At 41.0% G+C, this 20,430-nt stretch overlaps 1 protein-coding gene across 3 annotated transcripts in view; it reads right to left on the bottom strand.

Annotated features, from left to right (window-relative positions):
• LOC124611079 (cation-independent mannose-6-phosphate receptor) overlaps nt 1-20,430 on the bottom strand; it is a 619,359-nt gene that overhangs the window by 431,557 nt on the left and 167,372 nt on the right. The gene's annotated exons all lie outside the window — the stretch shown is intronic.

Genomic DNA, 20,430 nt, shown 5'->3' with positions numbered 1-20,430 from the left:
GTGTCACAAATTCCAGAAACACAGTAAAGGACCATCATTGTACAAGGAGTGGGTATTAAACATAATTATATACATGGAAATCCTCCTTTCAAACAAAGCTTCAACTTGACAATGCACAGAAAACAGCAGAATCGGTTCAAAAATTTGTAGGCAAGATAAACAAACCCATCCCATCTACGAGTAATGAATGTGTTTTCAACTCTAACCAATCAGGATCTTAAGAGGAATTGCATATGAACGGAACCCTGGAAATTAGTGGTACCAAGAGAGTTTTATTAAGATCAACTATCATCAATGCCTTAACACATTCGTATACAATTATACCAGCTGTTGATCTTGATGGTAAATTGGTTGGAAAGTAAGTTAGTTATTGTGCTGCGAGAAGTTGGACATTCTCTGCCCCTATGAGTCTTTCTCGTGGTCATGATCTCGCAAGAGCAGTAGGGAATATTTATGTCAGAGCAAGCAAGAGTGGGGAAAATGGCTACAAGAAAGCTATAATGATGGTTTGAGCAATGCTTTTAGCCAATAGCTGGTCCAAATAACTTGCTTTTGCTTGATTCCTGGTCCGCATATAAAAATTGTACTCCTTTAGAGCAAACTGTCCCACCTGAAAAGTGTGTGCATCTGCAATTCATACCACTTGGAACCACTGTACAAATTCAGCCTCTTGGATGTTTGTTTTTTCTGTGCCTATAAAACATAATATCACACTATTTGCAGCTACACCATAATGGATAGCCAGTTTCACAATAAGCTCCACAACAGACTGTTTTGAATTTGGTTGCATGACATCATATTCCATCGGTTCTCATCATCCCGTTAAGCCAACATGATTCTATGTACATTCCTTAAGAGTGGATACCTAATTGAACTTGTTGCATGGTTTGTGATTGTACGAAGTTTGCTGCGAAACTTTGTGATCACTGTGGCACACCATTTTTCATTTGGTGTTCATGGAGCAACTTAATGGTTTGTTTTGAACTTGTCTTGAATGACAATTCCTATTTTGTAAAATATGATACATACATTCCATAGAAGGTTGATTGCTGCAGTCCCCAGACAATCATTTTCTGTCGCTCTCCTGATGCACATGGTGTGTATCAGCAGCTATAATTTTTTGTCATAATTGTTAACACAAAATTTTCAAATGAGCTTTACTAAATAGTAAACTTGCAATCTCAGACTCAAGGGGTCCTTGTTAGTAGTTTACTGCATAAAGAGATAATCTATGTTATCTTGTGTCCTTTCCTCTTTATCTATGAAGTCCCAAATGTTCACGCCTGAAGTTTCCTGTTGCTCAATTATGCATTATGTACAATTAGAAAATTGAATAATATTTTCCCGAAACTTACCACACTACATTGCTTCTGAATGTCTGAGAAAAATATAATGAGTTACATTTGCAAAGAAGGTGTCATACCTATCACATTATCAGTTCAATTACTCTATGTGCAAGTATCTTGTTTACTAGACAATGGGGTGGAGTTGTACCTAAGGCTTTCTCATGCCAGCAAACAAACAACCATTTTTTAATCCTTTATCTACTGTCTTTTGGATGTCATGACCGAACAGAGCAAGTTGACTTTCACACTACCAGTGCTTGCACATATTTCTACAAAGGAGTTGTTTGGTCACCTGAAAAGACATCATACATAATCAAAATACATGTTCTGAAATTCTGCAAGAAATCAGCTTTACTGATATAGGTCTCTCATTTCATGTATGAGTCTTGCAATGCTTCCTATAGACTGGAATGACCAGCACATTTTTCCAGTCATGTGGATGCTCCACAGTTCCATCAATCTCCACTGAAGTGATGCTAGAAGTGAAGTCAGTTTCTTCAGATATTCAGTATTGCCACAAGGTAATCACAATCAAGTTCAAATCCAAAAGCAGGGTCATAAATGAAGAATAACACTTACCACTGAAAGCACACCTATTACGGACACCAACAAACAGACAGAACACAATTACCTCCTAAGCAGAGAACGCTGCTGTAAACGTAGAATATCCCACAACAGACAAACATTACAAACATAAGAAATGTAAGTGTGTTCCAGAAATGTTGAGTACTAAATGACAAGCATTTGCTGCTGATCATATTTGTACTGGAGACCGACAGCACACCAGCAAGTGCCGCGAACCACTACTCCATACTGCCTGCACCACACCTCACAGCATTGCCTCCTCTTCCAGAGAAACAGCAACCTGCTCTTTCAGAAGTTCTCACAGAAGCCCATTATAGCATCCCAGATCTAGATCTTGCCAGTTTTCCTCTGTATGGCAGTGCCGTATAATTCTCAAATTCAAGTTATGTTGTCACATCAAGCAGGCCTCAGTTTCCCTGAATGAGAAGCCCCCATTATCAATCTGCATCTCAGGACAGATATAGGATTTCATACGGAAAGATGGCAAATGTCCCTGCGCTTTATTCTTCTTGATGACGAGTCATAATTTTGACCTTGTAAGCAACATTCAATAAGCAACAAAGGATATGATATGGAAGGCATTATCATTTTAGTAACATTTCCGATAGGGTCAGTTTCCACATGGGAATAAAAATTGATACTAAGTCTCCCGAGCTGTATTTTACTCTCTGATGCTTGGTATTATTGTGCTCTCTGTCCTCCTCCTCAGCCTCTAGGGTCCACATGTGAGCTAACTATCTTGTTTCTTCAGTCCAGGGTTGTAACACAATGTGAAATTACCAGAGATACTAGTCTCAACTGGAAAACTTTTCACTGGTCAAATATCATCAAATGGGCTGCTCCGTGCTTCAAAATAATACTTTCCTTAAGGAACTTAGTTGTTTAACAGGCATGATCCTGTCTACAGTCTTCACAAATCCCAGGTGATCGGATTAAATATAGTTGACTGTAGATGTGCTGGGATGGTGAGCAACCAATTCTGTCCAACTGGATCATAGTTCCTCTAATACAATGTAATTTTTGTTAATTGGAATTCTCGTTTGGTCATTTTATCCTTCTTCAGTGCTGTATCTTCCTGCTATTGAACAGCAATATCATTTAATGCTCAAATTACTTAGTTTTCATCCACACTGGTACGTTCCATCAAAGTATTGCTTGAAAGGAATCAACATCCTTCTGCGTGTAGTATGGGAATCAAAATCCTTCTGCGTGTTGTACGTCACCGTTATGTGATACTCCTCAAGTCTTGGTGCCCATTTCGCCAGCTGACCCTGTAGAGCATTCAGCTTAGTCAGCCAACATAGAGTATGGTGGTCTGTGATAACAGTAAATGGTTTACCAAATAAATAAGGCCAGAACTTGTTGATGAACTGCAAGACAAACTTTCTCAGCTGTAAAGTAGTTCATCTAGAACTTTGAGAGTACTGTGGAAGCATCAACTATTGTGGAAGCACCAGCTATCACCTTTCCCAATTTGGACTAGAACTGCTTCTGTTCCATAACTGCTAGAGTGAGCGTGAAGTTTGTCTTCACATTCTTGTCATACAATGATAGAACATGAGATGATGTTAGTACCTACATAAGGAGGAGGAAAGATCTTTCTTGCACCTTGTTCCAAGAAAATTTAGTACCTCCCTACAGTAATTCTTTCAAGGAATATGCCTTGGTTTATAATTCATGTAAGCATCACCACTAGGTGAAGAAGGCTTTCACATTACAAACGTACTGGGGAATCAAAATCTGTGACTGCTCTTATTTTCTCCGTATCGGGACAACTCCATCGCCATTTTATTTGCTGGGCAATGAAGAGGCACTTATTCAAATTCAGGCAGAGGTCTGAAGTCTGAACCCACTTTAACGGGGCAGTCAGGAAGCTTAGATGTTCTACAAATATCTCTGAAGAAATGTGAAGAACTGTGGTAACCTTTAGTCTGTAAATGTACATTGGGCCATTCTATCTCAACATTGTGGTTGACCTCGTCCGTCTGGGTACACTGCAGTACACGATGCCTCTGTCCTTTCTAAATTTTTTTTTAAGGAGATAAGAGTTCAGAACACATGCAGTTTATCATCACTGAGGCAGTGTGAAGCCAGCAGCCAGTGTAGAACCATGAGTGACTGTAGGAAAAGGCACATGCTGAGGGACATGGTTTAACTACTACATCATAAATTACAGCCCGGTGACCAACTGCTAAAACAGCTCTGAGCAACTGCTCTCACAGCAGTAGTGATGGAATCTCCAGAATGCTGTTCCAAGTCGAAATATTCAAACTGATGAACACAATCAGTTAAGGGAATCGAGAGCATTCTTAATCACAAACCACCAAGATCTTAATATGATTAGCAATAGGATACAATAATAAAGTTGAAGACCAATCAGAAAGCCAGGAAACTGGTTATCTCTTAAGAGGCCATCCTGTGTTATGAAGGCAGTCTTTCCTCACTCAGTTTTGCTGACCTTTATTTGCCAGTGGCCTTTTTAAATGTCCACAGTTTGGAAAAACTTTGCTTCTTTCAGCCACTTTAGGGTGCCGACAACAGGCAGCAATAGGGAGACACCTTTTTTTGTGATTTGGTTCAGTAATCAATAGTCGACACAGGAAAGCCATGTATCATGAACCTTTTTCCCAGGGCACACAGGACAGGTTGAAGGACACTCTGAAGGTTCAACGACAGCATCTCACAGCACTTCCGAATTATGCATCAATCACCTGGTAACACGTTATACAAGCACTGATCCCCAGTGTTGATACACAGTTTCACCATGGGCCACTTGGTCTGCCTTTTCTCAACTTCACATATTCAAAAATACGTCCATAATGGCTACCACTTGCCAACATTATTCCTTGTCATACCAGATCCTATTGGCAGTTCATTAGTAGCTCCCTCCACTGTGCTGTCTGCACCGGCAGTGGAGCATGATTCTTGGTCAATGGCACTGAGATACCCATCCTGGGCTGGTACAGCTGTTCCTACAAACATATCTTTAGGGATGAGTTGTGGCTACTAGCGACAATTAGTGATACAAAGTTCTCCTTGACCACCTCGAATGCTGATGATTATCGCTGATATGTTTTCTTTTATGAGTATCTTTTTGCAATCAACAAAAGCTTCACAGCTACACTGAGAACCTAGACTGATGACAGGAACATGTCTCATTGATAACAGTGGCATGAGAAGTTCTTCAACGGCAAACAAACATACATACATAGCAATCTTCGTTCCGTGTGCATGTTGGGATAGCCACGTCTGTCTGAACTCAGATCTTCCAATCTAAGATTCTTCTACATCTACATACATACTCCACAACACAGTGCACGGTGGTGGTACCCTACACCACTGCTAGTTATTTCCTTTCCCGTTCTATTCACAAATAAAGCGACTAAAAAACAACTGTCTATATGCCTCCATACGAGCCCTAATTTCTCGTATCTTCATCATCCTTATGAGAAATGTCTGTTGGCACCAGTAGAATCGTTCTGCAGACAGCTCCATAAGCAGGTTCTCTAAATTTTTCAATAGTGTTTCTCAAAAAGAGCACTGAGTTCAAGAAGCATCTCCGCAATACTTGCCAACTGTTCAAACCTACCAGTAACAAATTTAGCAGTATCCCTCTGAACTGCTTCATTGTCTTTCTTTAAACCTAACTGGTGCGGAACCCCAACACTCTAGCAATACTCAAAATGGGTGTCACACTACTGTCTCGTATGTGGTCTCCTTTACCTATGAACCACATTTTCCTAAAATTCTTCCAATAAACTAAAGTTGACCACTCGCCTTCCCTACTATGCGTGACAATCCTTACATGTTTGTTCCATTTCATATCACTTTATAGTGTTAACACTTAGATGTTTAATCAATGTGACTGTGTCGAGTAGTGCACTACTAATGCTGTATTTAAACATTACACATTTGTTTTTCCTACTTATCTGTGTTAACTTACATTTTTCTACATTTAGAGCTATCTGCTATTCATTACACCAAATACAAATTCTGTTTAAGTCATCTTGTATCTTCTTACAATCCCTCAACAATGACACCATCCCGTACACCACAGCATCATCAGAAAAAGCTGCAGATTGCTGCTCACTCCGTCCACCAGATCACTGACATATGGAGAAAAATAATAGCACTCATCTCACACTTCCCTGGGGCGCTCCTGAAAATACTCTGGTGTTTGACGAATATTCGCCTTCGAGGACAACATACTGGGTTCTGTTACTCAAGAAGTCTTCTAGTTATTCTCATATCCCAGAACATATTTCATGTGGTCAGACCTTCGTTAACACCCCCCAATGGGGCACCGTGTCAAATGTTTTTCAGAAATCTATGCATATGGAATCTGCTTGTTGCCCTTCATCCTTGGTTCACAGGGCACTGTGTGAGGAAAGGGCATGAAAAAAGGCACGCCAAATTTTGCCCAAGCAATGCTTTCTAAAATCATGCTGATTTGTAGACACACACTTTTCCATAATACGGAAATTTATTACTGTGGAACCTTGCTTAATGAGCACCTCTCCCGTGATGCCTAATTCACATAATGAGCAAAACAAATTGTAAAAAAATGACTCACTTAACAAGCGATGTGCTGCATAACGAGTGAAAACGATTTAGTGTGACGTCACCAGCCATTCACACGCGGCACGGGAAACATTTGACAATACGAACAACCCTTTGTTGTTGCTAGTAGCACATGAAGAATGTCTTTAGTATGTACTGCAGTCTGGGTTCATACTCTTTCTGCTACCATCTCAGTGCAGCTAGTGATCACACATTTTTCGAAACTTGTGTTCACACAGTGTCTTTTTGTGTGCAAATTTTAATAACCTCCACAGAAATGTCCCTAAAGATAAAGCCACAAGAAGACGACCATAAGAGAAAGAAAATGACCTTAGAAATGAAATGTAAAAATATTGAAAAATGTGAATGTGGTGTGAGCGTTGCTGATTTATCATGCACATACAATCAGTCTGCATCAACTATTTGCACTGTCCTCAAGAACAAGGATGAGATTAAGGAAATAGATGCTTCAAAGGAAGTGACAAGAGTATCTAAACAACTGTTTTGCATTCTGGATGATATCGAATAGTTGCTCCTTGTATGGATAAATGAATAGCAATTGCAAGGCGACACTATTAATGAGATCATCATTTGTGAGGTCAGAATGATTTTCGCTGACCTGGTTAAGAAGACACCAGGATCATCAGTGGCCAAATAAGTGTTTAAGGGAAGCCGTGGATGGTCCGAGAAGTTTGAGAGAAGAACAAGCATCCACAGCATTGTGAGGCAAGATGAAGCAACCAGCTCCGACACAAAGGCAGCAGAGAACTTCATCAGTAACTTCAAAATGCTCGTTGATTCTCAGGATCATCTGCCGCAACAGGTTTTTAATTGTGACAAGATGGGTCTATTCTGGAAAAAGATGCTGAACCATACCTTTATAACAGCAGACGAGTATGCATTGCGCAGTCATAAGCCAATGAAAACTCCAAGAGCCTTTAAGAAGTGTGAAGTCTGGAAGAGCAGGTTAAACGTGATGCGGAGGTCCAACAACAGGGCGTGGGTGGCATGTGACCTTTTTTATGATTGGATCAATGAAGTGTTTGGTCCTTCGGTGAAAAAATATTTGCTTGAGATGAATCTCCCACTCAATGTTTTTCTTGTTATGGATAACACTCCTGCCCATTCTCCAGGCCCACAAGGCCATCTCCTTGCAGAATTTCAATTCATCAAGATCAAATTTCTGCCTCGCAACACCACTCCATTACTCCAACCTATGGACTAGCAGATTATTTCTAACTTTAAGAAGCTCTACACTAAAGCACTCTTCAAGCCTTGCTTTGAGTTGACTGAAGCTACCAATCCCACTCACAGAGAGTTAAGAAATATCACTTCAACATTGTTGACTGCATCAAGATTATTGAAAAGGTATGGGAAAGGATTACTGAGAGTGTGGAAGATCACAGCCAAGAAATGACCACTGAAGGGCTTATGGAGTTGCAGTGTGTTTCACAGCAGGATGTTGTGGAGAGGAGTTTTTCGGAGGAGGAGGAGGAGGAGGAGGAGGAGGAGGCGGCGGTAACAGCAAAGTAGCAATCTTCTGGTGCAATAAGACAAGAACATAAAACTGCATGTATAATTTTGTTTGAATAAATGGCACAAACAAGATAAAAACATTAACATTTTTTCTGCATGGAACACATTATCATATTTTACATTAATTCATATGGGATAACTTGTTTTGCTTAATGAGTGTTTTACACTATGAGTAAGATTCCAGAATGAATTATGCTTGCATTGCGAGGTTCCACTATATATTCAGACTGAAAATATGTTACAGAATTCTGCAGTAAACTGATGTCAAGGATATTGTTCTGTAATTCAATGGGCCTGTTCTTTTACCGATATTATAGAAAGGAGTCACCTGGGCTTTTTTCCAGTTGCTTTAGACTTTGCACTGGGCGAGAGACTTGCAATAAATGCAAACCAAGTAAGGGGTCAAGGCCATGGAGTACTCTTTGTAAAAATAGGTTGGGATTCCATCCAGATCTGGCAATTTTTAACTCTTTCAGTCGTTTCTCTATACAAGTGATGGATCACAGAAATAAGGGGTCAAGTGTTTTGGACAGTGCTTGGCCTAGCGACCATTTGTATACATATCAGAAGAAAGGGCATACTGTAGCCATTCTAAAGTACAGCGTCAAAACTTAAACGTTACTCACAACCTCTGGCCCAAGAAACTTGAAGAAATCGGTTGGTGTTTTTGCATTACATGTGGTCTACGAGAGACTTTAAGTGGCTTATGAAAGCACCACCTGTTCATGGGCAGTCACTGAGAAAACCTAAAAAAGGTACAAAATATACTAATTGTGGAGATGGCAACTTCTATGTATGGCAGACCATTGAAATTAGTACTTCATGTTGTTAGGACAAAACACTCAGGGAACTTACACACTTTTCAAAATAATTTTCCATTACCGAGATCCATAGGTTCAAAGTTAGTGTACTCATGCAAAAACACTGCAAAAACCTGTTTTTAGCCATCTTTGCACCATGAGCAGCAATTATCTAAACAGTTAACCACAGCAAATGACAAACTTTCACTGTACTTATTTAGACATTTATCTAGAAAATGTCATTTATCTGTTCTTGAAAATTTTAATCCATAATCAAGATACACCCATAAGACCATCATTTTTGGGTCCAAAAGTATCAGTAGTGGGAATGGTCACTTCTGTAATTCCTATTCATGGTAACTCATTGAATTCTTTACCTTAAAATGATTTTCTAAGTGAACATTGCAACTTTTTTCGATATCCCATTATCTATTATTGAGATCCCGAGGTTCAAAATTACGGTACTTATGCATGAAATATACAGTCTTCATGCATAAATGTAGTTTTAACTGACATAACAAACACATGACAAGGATTCCGGGGTCATAACAAGAGTTTTGAGGTCACCGAACTATGTTTTCAGTCACCATTTTTTCACCAATAAAAATTTATGATACTGTTTCTGTATAAAGGGTACTTCACACCCATACAAGCTGTCTTGACCTGGAAATTATTAGATGACACCATCTGACAGCGTAAGCACCTTACAAATAATTATTTTATCAGTCATATGAAATTCTTTGTACTGGCAAATCAAACATCATATTTTTTGTATATTGTAGGTGTAGTCTAAAAACGTTGTGTATTTTTATATAAAGTACTATGACGTGAATTTGCATTGGATTGGAGATGATTTTGTGTTAACCTTGTAGTAAGCATACTTATTTGTTGTTTACATGTGTCAAAGTATGTAAATGTGTTGGAGTACATAAATGAACTATTAAAACTTCAGTGACCTACAGAATTCGTTTTATATTAGCAGCAGATCTTGCTATAACAGGGAAACAAAGGAAACCAGTTGAAAAATGCTCCTCTTCAAAATACTCTGACAGAAAGTGGAGAACCAGCTGTCTCAATTCTCATTCCATCTTCCTCAACAAAAATGTTGGCAAGTGAACAGATTCATGCTTTTTTGTGATGAAAGAGAGTAGTAGGGAGACAGTGGCAGTGAAGAGAGAGGAGGCAGTGCCAGTGGCAGAGAAAGAGAAAGGAGACAGTGTCTGTGGGAGAGAATTAGTGAGGAGACAATGATGTTGGGAGAGAGATTGATGAAGACAATAGCACTTGGAGCAAAGGAGAGAAGAGACAATGTAAATGTAAAAGAGAGATGAGAGAGACTGTACACAGGTTTGGGGTGGTCTACACCACCCAGTTCAGCAAACAAATACAAAAAACTTTGCTCCCTTTCCCCCATCTCCTATACCAATGTGCCAAAAGTTTCGAGGTCTAGTGGTCGAAACCCTGGACAAACCAATCCCCAGGACGCATGGAGAGCACACAATGGTGGCTGAAGACAAAGACAGCAGCAGACTGTAAGGCAGAAAGTGAGAGACAGTGGCAATGGGACAGAAAGGACATGGAACAAACACTATGGCAGTGGGACAAAAGACAGTGAAAGTGGATGAGAAGGAGCCAGTGGTAAGAAAGGGCAATGAAGAGAGTGACAAAGACAGAGGGGGAGGGGGGCGGGGGCAGTCAATTATTGTCCACAATTTAGTTACATTTTTGTTTATTTTGGTAGTACTGTCATTTTACGTTTGTTTATTTGTTGTTATATCTTTGCAATTTTCAAGCTGCCAGGTTAGTTTCGTTATACCTGCCATGCTGTTAATCATGGTTGCTCTGCTGTCTATTTGCACCTAAGAAGAGCAACGTTCAGTGATCCGTTTTTTGTGGTCAGAAGGCGTATCACAGGCCGAATTTCACTGAAGACTTTTGGTACAGTATGGTAACAGTGTTCTGCCACAACAGATTGTCAACAAATGGATTGAAAAATTCCGAAATGGTTGCACAAGTGTTACGTACGATGAAGGAGCCGTACGACCGTTTACCGCCACAGATGAAGAAACCACTGAGTGTTCACATGAAATGATTCTCTTAGACGATGATTAACTATTGAAGAAGTGGCACATTGTCCGCAAATTAGTCACGGTTCTGCCTACAAAATCATCCACAACAGATTTGGGTTTCATACACTTTGTGCAAGGTGGGTTCCATAACGACTCACACAGTGCATAAACAAACGTGCTTGGACATCTGCAAAAAACATTTGGATCGCTATGGTAACGAAGGGGACAACTTCTTAGACAGGATCATTACTGGTAATGATACATGGATCCACCATTATGACCTGGAGAGTAAACGGCAGAGTACGGAATGGAAACATCCAAAATTGCTGTGCAAGGAAACGTTAAAGACCCAACCATCCACAGGAAAACTGATGCTTAAGGCTTTTTGGGACGCACAAGGTCCAGTACTGCAACTTCATGGGGAAAGGAGCACAAAAATAAACAGTGTACGTTACAGTGAGACACTTACTGCCAGGCTAAAGCCTGCAATTTGAAGCAGATGGCGAGGATTGATGCCAAAAGGTGTTGTGTTGTTGCACGATGATGCCCGTCCGCAAACTGCTGCCCACATTGCTGAAACGGTCCAGAAACTCAAACTTGAAGTACTGGATCATCGTCCATATAGTCCATATCTTGCCCCTTCCGACCATCACTTGTTTGGCCCACTCAAACAGGCATTAAGGGGCCACCGATACACCTCGGACAAAGCAGTGAAAGAAGCGGTACATTCCCGGCTTGCAGCTCAATCGAGAACCTTCTTTTATGAGGGCATCAGGAAGCTTGTACAACGATGGGCCAAGTGCGTTGAAACACAAGGAGACTATGGTGAAAAATGATGTTCCTGTAAGCTTCTTATTTGATTACAATAAAATTTTATAATTACTTTGTGGATAATAATTGACTTATCCTTGTACATATAAAGAAAATGACACCGAGATGGAGAGCTGAGTATGAAGTCTTAACTGAAAAGAGAGACTGGGTAAAAGGACATAGAATGTTCTGTGTTTTAAAAGAAAGTAAATATGTTCATGTGCCAAAAGTTTTGGTAGGAATGCAGAATGAGAATAAGGAGGAGCACATTCACCTCTTTTTCACCAACAGGAGCATTTTACAGATGGTAACATTATGATTTTATTCCATTAAAACAACAAATTCAAAAGGCTGTGTTCTCTCATTGATAAGTTTTTCTTGCAGTACCTGTTCCTGTTGGTGGGACATATTTTCCATTTACAGCTTTCAGCACAAACGCTTCCATATTATGGTAAGTAGCCTTATTTGGCTGCTCATGATAAGCATTAAAGGAAAAGAAGTGCAAGTCAACTAGGGCCTGGACATGCTGGTGGGTGGTGATGACATCAATGGGTATCCCTGATGTCTCGGTAAGTGTCATCCACAGAGGAGTTTTGCATGTGGCAGCCTTATCTTCATAGATAGTTGCCTCGCTTAATTTTCCAGAATTCAGTGGCTAGGCAAACCTCTGGTACTTCTGCACGGCAACAGGGGATGGATATGGGGCATTGGGGAGCAACATCATCCAGGATACAGTAACAAACTTCATCTCACAGGTCAACTATACTCGTATGCAGTTGAGTGGTGTAAAAAGATCTGTTGCGATGATTGATGTCTTGTACCATAATAGTTGTCAAACACTTTTCTTCTTTTTCTGCAACAGTGCAAAATGTGTCCAGGGCATCCAAAGAGTAAATATTCCAGTGTGTTGTCCTCCACTGTCAAAGGTCTGTTCTTCTGTGGGTTGTTATACTTGATGTAGGTGTTGGCTGAACATGCATTTGCAGATGCTGTGTTGTCATTTGACGGCTGTGGCATAAGTCCAATTTTGCTCAGCCCATTCTTTGTGCCACATTCAACTGGTGGTGGACATTTGTGCTAAAGATTGATACACCCCTTCTTCAATATTCTCTATTACCGCCTGACATTTGGGGTTGATGCTCATAGGTGCCTTAGTTCACTTCATCTTTCCTCTCACTACCTGGCAAATGAGGGATGCGACATCCTGGTGAATCCATTCGTCTCCTTAATATATGGATATTAGGAATGATGTACTGCTTGTATTCCAGTGCCTGCACGTGTAGATAACAGCTTTTACATTGCCTAAATGGTGCCATAGTGACGTAGATGACTTGAAGTACTCAGTGTCTCCAGCAAATAATGTCACGTTGAAACCACAGTCAAGTTCAAATGAGAAGGCAGGATAGTCAATGAAATACAACACTTAACAACTAAAACCACATTATCACTGACAGAAACTTACAGCCAGAATGCAAATGACTTCCTGGACAGAGTGAGCAGCTATTTATACAAACACTGAATATTCCAACTTGCTCGTATCAATCCATCCTGGATTTTCCAAATTGCTGGTATTTATATAAACTTCAAATATTCCAGAAAATACAAAATACAAACAATTACAAATGTAGGATATTTCAATAATTTTCCAGAAATGATAAATAATTGCTGGGGAATTAACAATGCAGGAAAAGATAGATTGCTACTTACCACAAAGAAGACACATTAAGTTGCAGACAGGCACACTTAAAAGACCACAAAGCTTTCATCAACAGCCTTCAACAGCGGAAGTAAAACAGAGAAACACACACCATACGCGCAAGCAAGTACACCTTACAAACACATGGCCACCAACTCCAACAGTTCAGGTAAGAATGCAGCTATGAAGTGAGACAGAAGCAGCGATCTGGAGGGGGCGGGGAATGGGAAGGGATAGTAGTGTACAGGTGGGGGATGAGAGAAACACAGTCTGGCAGAGTGTGCAGGGACTAGAATGCTAACAGGTGCAGCGTTAGAAGGTTGTGGAGCATGGAGGTGGGGAAAGAAGGAGCAAGAAAGGAGAGAAGTACGGAACAATAGGCAGATGTGCTGGCAAAGGACAACAAACAAAGAGAATGCAAGACGAAAATGGGGAGGAGACGATTGAACACTCGAAGGGATGGAAATAGTTGGGTGGAGAGTGTAGGGACGGTTTGTCATCATAGTTTGAGGCCCGGGTATTTATGAGACAGGAGACTACCAACCACCTGCCCACCGGGATGAACAGCCACTGCCAAACAGTGGCCGAGATCACAGTACGCCATCCTGTGGCACAACATGCAGCTGAGCATAATGTTCCTTTTTCCCCCCACCTCCCTGCCCCACAACCTCCTGACACTGCACCTGTTGGCATTGTAGCCTGGCACACATTGCCAGACAGCATTGCTCTCTCTCCCCACCCGTGCACTACTATCCCTTCACTCTCCCCGCCCCCCTGAGGTTGCTGCTTCCATCCCACGTGATAGTTTCACTCTGGTCCATGCTGCCAGAGTTGATGGTTGTGTGCATGAAGTATGCTTGTTTGTGTGTATGAAAGGTGTGTGTGTGTTTCTCTTTGCTGATGAAAGCTGTGGCCGAAAGCTTTGTGTTAAGTGTCTTAATTGTGCCTGAGTGTAACTTAATGTGTCTTCTTTTTGGTAAGTAGCAATCTATCCTTTCCTACATTGATACCTGGAGTTTCTGTTCTTTGATTTTGGTCAAATGGCTTTTCTTTCATCCTACAACCCTGTGATGTTTTACTTTGTTACGCTTCTCTATAGCATTACTTTTTTCAGTGTCCATTCTTTCTCCTTTCCATGTTTATTCACTGCCACCCAAACCACATTGTATCAACAATCTTCCACGCACAAGACAGGCTTCGTAACTGCGCAGATTGTTGATGCAGCATCTGATGCCAGGGATTCTTTCCTCCAATAGTTATTATTATATTTATTCCCAATGTTCCCACTTCATCCCTCATTCTGAAGTAATTTAGAATTTTATTTCCACACCTGCCTTCGCCACACAAACTTGTGATCATATATCTAACCCACACCCCGTCCCCCTCTCCTTCCTTACTGCAATACAGCATACACTCATATACCACATCCTTTCCTTTTCTTCCAAGTGTCTGTAAGTTTTTATCATATTTGTGCGTATTTTTAGGTATCTGCGTGTATTTTTTGTATATTTGCTTGTGTTTCTGTGTGTCTTTAGATATTTTTAAGCGTCTTTTCTATTATCCAGCAACTCTTACAACTATTCACACTTATTTCTCATACACCTTACTAACTTTATACTAACCCTTAATTACTTCTCATTTGAAGGGAAGGTATACAAACAAACATAGGCACCCGTATGGCTCCATCCTAAGACAACCTGCTTTTGGGCCATCTAGAGGAGTCCTTCCTAACCTCTTAAAACGTCAAATCCTTAAAACTGGTTTAAGTTCACTGATGGTATTTTCATGATCTGGACATCCTATCTTCATTCTTTCACAACCTCAACACCTTCTCACCCATCCACTTCATTTGGTCCTCCTCAACCCAGTGTGCCACCTTCCTACACGACCACCTCTCTGACAGCTCTATCTGTACCTCTGTCCGCAATAAAGCCACCAACCACCAACATTACCTGCATTTCAACAGCTGTCATTCCTTTCCCCCCATATAGACTGTCCACCCAGGAATGGCATATTTGCAGTCACAAGAGCCCCATTGCTCAGTATGCTGAGGGTCTCACCAAGGCTTTCAAAGACAGGCACTCTCCCCCACACATTGTCCACAAACAGATCTTCCATGCCATTTTCTCTCACACCCCTAATATTATCACCAGCTTCAAGAACCGCCCACAAAGGAGTGTCCCCTTCGTAACTCAGTACTCCCCCTCCCCTCCGACTGAAACAACTGAATCACATCCTTTACTAGGGTTTTGATTACCTATCACCATGCCCTAAAATGAGGGACATCCTACCCAAGATCTTTCCTAATATGGCGTCCCATCGCCTACCCAACCTCCACAACATGCTAGTGTATCCCCATGCCACTCCCAATTACAACCCCTTGCCACAAGGATCATACTTTTGTGGAAGACCCAGGTGCAGGACCTGCACAATCCATGAACCTAGCACTTCCTACTGATGTCCCGTCAAAGGTTTGTCCTATCCCATCTGGGCCTGTGCCAGCTGCGAAAGCAGCCATGTCATTTACCAGTTCTGATGCAATCACTGCACAGCTTTTTATATTGGGCAACTGCCAACGAGCTGCCCAACAGGGTGACTAGCTGCTGCCAAACTGTGGCCAACAGCTAAGTACACCATCCTTTGGCACAACATACAGCTGAGCTTAACATGCTGCTACAACATTATCCGAGCCATTGAATCCTCTCATCCACCACCAGCTTTTTGAAACTGCGGAGATGGGAGTTATCCTTACAGCACATTCTCTGCTCTCATAATTATCCTGGCCTCAACATACAGTAACATGATGTTCCCATACCTCCACCCAACAGTTTCCAAGCCCTGCTCCTCATTTTCACCTCCCACCCTCTTCATTTACCGCCCTCTGCCAACATACCCGCTATCTTTCCCCGTTCCTCTCCTTTTTTGCTCCTTCCTTCCCCACCTCCCTGCCCCACAACCTCGTGACACTACACCTGTTGGCATTCTAGTTCCTGCATACTCCACCAGACAGTGTTCCTCTCTTGCTCCACTCATATACTACTATCCCTTCCCTTTCCCCGTCCTCTCCAAGCTACTGCTTCCATCCCACATGATTGTATGTATTGCGAATACATAGAAAGAAGGATCCTTTATTGTATGATTATATGATAGCGGAACAAACACTGGTAGCAGTTACTTCTGTAAAATATCTGGGAGTATGCGTGCGGAACGATTTGAAGTGGAATGATCATATAAAATTAATTGTTGGTAAGGCGGGTACCTGGTTGAGATTCATTGGGAGAGTGCTTAGAAAATGTAGTCCATCAACAAAGGAGGTGGCTTACAAAACACTCGTTCGACCTATACTTGAGTATTGCTCATCAGTGTGGGATCCGTACCAGATCGGTCTGACGGAGGAGATAGAGAAGATCCAAAGAAGAGCGGCGCGTTTCGTCACAGGGTTATTTGGTAACCGTGATAGCGTTACGGAGATGTTTAATAAACTCAAGTGGCAGACTCTGCAAGAGAGGCGCTCTGCATCGCGGTGTAGCTTGCTCGCCAGGTTTCGAGAGGGTGCGTTTCTGGATGAGGTATCGAATATATTGCTTCCCCCTACTTATACCTCCCGAGGAGATCACGAATGTAAAATTAGAGAGATTAGAGCGCGCACGGAGGCTTTCAGACAGTCGTTCTTCCCGCGAACCATACGCGACTGGAACAGGAAAGGGAGGTAATGACAGTGGCACGTAAAGTGCCCTCCGCCACACACCGTTGGGTGGCTTGCGGAGTATCAATGTAGATGTAGATGTAGATAGTTGCATTCTGGTCCGAGCTGTCAGAGATGGCAGTCATGTGTGCGTGAGGTGTGTTTGCTTGTGTGTAGGAATTGTGTGTGTTTTTCAGTTTCTCTTTTGCTGATGAAGGTTGTGGCAAAAGCTTCGTGTAATTGTCTTAATTGTGTTTGTCTGCAACTTAATGTGTCTTATTTAGGGTTAGTAGCAATCTATCTTTTCCTACACTACTGATATTTCTACCTGGAATTTCCATTGTTTAATAATTGCTGGTGGTCGCATTTGAACTGGCATCTCCTCCACGCCAGTCAGCAACACTAACCATTATGCTACACTGCACAAGCCAGGTCTCATGGCAATATAATATCAAAACGGCACCCCAACAGAACTAATCCAAAGATCTATCATATCATCTGCTTTTTATATAGAAGAGTTCTAGAATACAGGCAAAGTGTAAATATGACTTGGGGTGGACAAAATTAGTTTCTCTCTGGCAAATAGCACAAATTTTAACAGCGACTTCAGAAAAAAATTGTCTTACACTGTTAAAACATGTTATCCTGCGAACAATGTGTAGATTTAACCAGAGAGGTTCATTGTTCTAACTTTTCAGAAGTCTTCTACTCAGTACCACATAATATCATAAAGGTTTTATCATGATCAATATGAAAAATGGACAAGGGTGAAATACATGTTGCAGTAAACCTTAATGTGCTAACAAGCTATCTGGAAGATAACTGTGAATGTGTAGTTATTATCTGTCACTTGCTTTAGTAAGAAATGTTGTCCTATTTAGTATAAATTTGTTTTAAATCAAAACTTTTAGGTTGGGTACTCATGTAACTGTGCTCAAAATTTCATCCACGACTTTCATTAATAAAAAATACAATGCACATTCAGTATGTTGCTTGTTGCAATTTACTGTACATTCGTATTTGTTAAAAAGTGGCATTCCACATGCCTTCCTCACATTTGGGTGCAATACAGCACTCATCTCTGCACTGAATTACAAATTCTTTCAAATATTCCAAGACCATTTCGTAAATCTTGATAAGACCGTATAATTCACTGCTCTGATTCTTCAAGCTTATCAAAAGAGTACTCTACACTTCACTTTTGAGATTATCCCAGGCAGAAAAATCCAGAGGGTTGAGGTCAACTGATCTAGGAGACCAAAGTATAGGCTATGCTCAACCTGTACATCTTGGAACATACTGCCACATTAGATGTCATCTTACACCAGCAGCACAGTGTACCAGTGCCTCTCATCATGAATATTATCATATTCCCTATCATGTGCCATGGGTGAAATTTGAGCCTAATTAAATCGAAAACTAATCAAAATAATTAGATTTTAAGTACATTTATACTAACTAGGACAATACTTCAATATGAAGTCAGTGGTGGCTTGTAACCACTCACTCACAATTATCTTGCAAGTAGATTGTTTGTGGACCCATGTTTACTGGAATGTTTTTGCTTTTGATACAATCAACTTTCACCTGCATCAGTTTCCACTATTGATTATGATTCAGCCTGAATTTTATATAAAACTTACCAAATGAGAAAGCGCTGGTTGATTGACACTATAAAAAACACAAAGACACACACACACACACACACACACACACACACACACACACACACAAATTTCAAGCTTTCGCAACCCAAAGAGAGGGAAAGACGAAAGGATGTGGGTTTTAAGGGAGAGGGTAAGGAGTCATTCCAATCCCGGGAGCGGAAAGACTTACCTTAAGGGGAAAAAGGACAAGTATATACTCGCGCGCGCGCACACACAAACACACACACACACACACACACACACACACACACACACACACACAGGCAAACATATGTAAATGCAAAGAGGTTGGGAAGAGATGTCAGTCGAGGCAGAAGTACAGAGGCAAAGATGTTGTTGAATGACAGGTAAGGTATGAGGGGCAGCAACTTGAAATTTTGCTGCCCCTTGTACCTTACCTGTCATTCAACAACATCTTTGCCTCTGTACTTCCACCTCGACTGATATCTCTGCCCAACCTCTTTGCATTTACATATGTCTGCCTGTATATATATATATATATATATATATATATATATATATATATATATATATATATATGTGTGTGTGTGTGTGTGTGTGTGTGTGTGGATGGATATGTGTGTGTGTGCGAGTGTATACCCGTCCTTTTTTCCACCTAAGGTAGGTCTTTCCGCTCCCGGGATTGGAATGACTCCTTACCCTCTCCCTTAAAACCCACATCCTTTCGTCTTTCCCTCTCCTTCCCTCTTTCCTGATGAGGCAACAGTTTGTTGCGAAAGCTTGAATTTTGTGTGTATGTTTGTGTGTCTGTCGACCTGCCAGCACTTTCATTTGGTAAGTCACATCATCTTTGTTTTTAGATATATTTTTCCTACGTGGAATGTTTCCCTCTATATATGTGTGTGTGTGTGTGTGTGTGTGTGTGTGTGTGTGGGCGTGCGCGCCCATGCAAACGAGTGTATACCTGTCCTTTTCCCCCCTAAGGTAAGTCTTTCCACTCCCGGGATTGGAATGACTCCTTACCCTCTCCCTTAAAACCCACATCCTTTCGTCTTTCCCTCTCCTTCCCTCTTTCCTGATGAAGCAACCTTTGGTTGCGAAAGCTTGAAATTTGTGTATGTGTTTGTGTGTTCTTTATTGTGTCTATCAACCAGTGCTTTCTCGTTTGGTAAGTTACAGCATCTTTGCTTTTTATATATTTTTTCCCCATATGGAATGTTTCCCCTCTGAGAGAGAGAGAGAGAGAGAGAGAGAGCTTGTGCCGGATACATAGCCAAGTTTCTGACTAGTTTGAAAATTATTTCAGAGTACGAACACCATCATTTACTAGGTGGACATACACTGAAGAAATACGTGGTATGCCTCATGTTAATAACAAAAGGAACATCAGCACTGGTCGTTGAAGTAGAAATCTTTACTTCTGTTGAAAATCGATTTCAATCACTGCTTGACCATCATCAGTCCTATTATTAAAGCCCTGTGGACTCATAAAGACAAGCAGTAAAATCTGCACCTTGTCAGGCTAAAGGTACAAAAGCAACTGACAGTTGCATTTATAACTTCAGTCTGAAAAGTACTCTTTACTGATTTGTGTAGATATTGCAATTTTATTGCTTGTCTTTAACCTTGCTTGGCTTTAATACTAGCACTGATAATGGCCACACAGTGAGTGAAATTAATTTGCAACAGAAATAAAGATTTCTGGCTCCACGACC

This window comes from Schistocerca americana, chromosome 1 (genome assembly GCF_021461395.2).
Source record: "Schistocerca americana isolate TAMUIC-IGC-003095 chromosome 1, iqSchAmer2.1, whole genome shotgun sequence".
In the NCBI taxonomy this organism is placed as follows: Eukaryota; Metazoa; Arthropoda; class Insecta; order Orthoptera; family Acrididae; genus Schistocerca; species Schistocerca americana.
Note: the sequence above shows the minus strand (reverse complement) of the source record. Positions and strands in the feature narration are given on the sequence as shown.